Raw genomic sequence first — 1,923 nt, 5'->3', positions numbered from 1 at the left:
ATATATATATATATATATAAAACATATTTCAATTTAAATACTTTTCGTAAGAGAATAGTGTAATAAGATGTGTGAACTTCTTCTCCCCCTAACACATACAGTCTCCAAACAGTTCGTGATTTTGCCAAACGTTTCATAGCTTAAACATACCAAAACTTTCCATACAAAAATAATGTAAACAATATGTGTTTTCCTAGCACCTCTGACACAGTTTGAGGTGTTAAATACAGATATTAAAACACCAGATGCAACGGAGAAATATGTTGTTTTGTAGTAAGTACCCAATTTACTTGATTTATAATGTTCTTAATTATTCAACTTGGGTGGGGGGGGGGGTTAGATATACTGTATCACTATATAATTATAAGTTAAAGTCAGGAGTTAGTTGAATTATCAATCCAACTAATAAGTAGGCAGTAACAGAAAAGTAGATATATTTTTGATTTCATTCACTATTTCCCGATTAAAGAAAACATGTTTGAAAACTATTTTTGTTTCAACTGAATCCTTTGGCTTAGAGTATAGTTTGAAGTAAAACTGTTCGTTCCCGGTGAAATAGTAGACTTTTCATTTTCTCATCATATGTTTTGTTAAAACAATATTAACCTGTTGAGAGTACTGGGCAATTAGTATAGTATAGTAGAATATATAACATAATACACATAAGCAATGAAAACACCATCTATAAGGTCGTGATAACTCTAATTTCACTGAGTTTAATGTTTCGATCGTCGTTAAGGTTAGTATTGCTCATGATTGTGTTTCAAAAGAAATTTGTGAATTGTACTGCATGATAAACAAATACAGAAAATATAACATATAATGTCGAAGTTTGTAAACTATGTTAGACAACCCAGCTCAAGTTATGAGCATCTACAAAATGAGTTCTGAACAGTATCGGTTCTCATTATCACATAGTGAGTCTAACTTGGTTGAACTGCTTTCAGATGTATAAAGTTTCCTAAAAAAAGGCCCTGAAAGTTATTTGGGCCAAGGCCAAAACTAGAAAGCCTCAAACGTTTTTTTCTTTGTTGTTGTCGTCGTAATGAAAATGGTTAGCGAGATGTGTTAATAAAAATTACACCAAATATTATATATTGATCTATTACATGTATTTATTTGTAATGTTTTGATATATACCTTGTGGTTAATAAGACACAAAATATGAATTTATTATAAGTATCAGTTTGTAATGTGTTTTGATGTATGCCTGGTGGTTAACAAGATTTAGCAAATAATAGTATTAAGTTCGTTGTTACAAGTGTACGGTTATTGTGTATAACCTAATTCTGTTGTGGCCTAAGGCATTTTGACTATTTCAAAAACCAGCCAAAGGATATCTGAAATCCATGCAAATAAATTATTATATCAATTTATAAATGATAATTCTTGAGAAGTTCATAAGGTTTAGCATCAACAACAAGTTACTTTTTCAAATACATATTCTTTACATCTAAGTTAGGTTTATTTTTGTGTATGTATGTTTAAGCGCAAAGCTATCTGGATTGTCCCCCCACCGCAGGTATCGAACCATGATTTTTAGTGTTATAAGCCACCAAGCTTACCGCTGAGCTACCGGAACACCCAAAGTTAGAGTAACTTACAATAGCCAAAGCCTAATACCAATTGTGTTAGCGTTTAAAGCACTATTCCAACCGTATTCTTTTCTATTCCACTGTATTCAAAACAACCAACATACATTATCAATTAATTAGGTCTAACCAAAAAAAAACAAAAAAAACGGAGGTGGTGAAGTGACCTTAAAAAGTATTGTTTGACGTTTATTTTGTGAGCAGTGTTGCAACCTACTTCCACACATCTGGTATTTTGTAATTTCGCAAAAATAGGATGAGTTTAGAAATTAATAGCTCATAATACACCGTAAACGTGAATGTGGCTACTTTCCACAGCTGTAGAACTTTT

Source organism: Limulus polyphemus, unplaced genomic scaffold, assembly GCF_000517525.1.
Source record: "Limulus polyphemus unplaced genomic scaffold, Limulus_polyphemus-2.1.2 Scaffold71, whole genome shotgun sequence".
NCBI lineage: Eukaryota > Metazoa > Arthropoda > Merostomata > Xiphosura > Limulidae > Limulus > Limulus polyphemus.
This window is presented reverse-complemented; position numbering follows the sequence as displayed.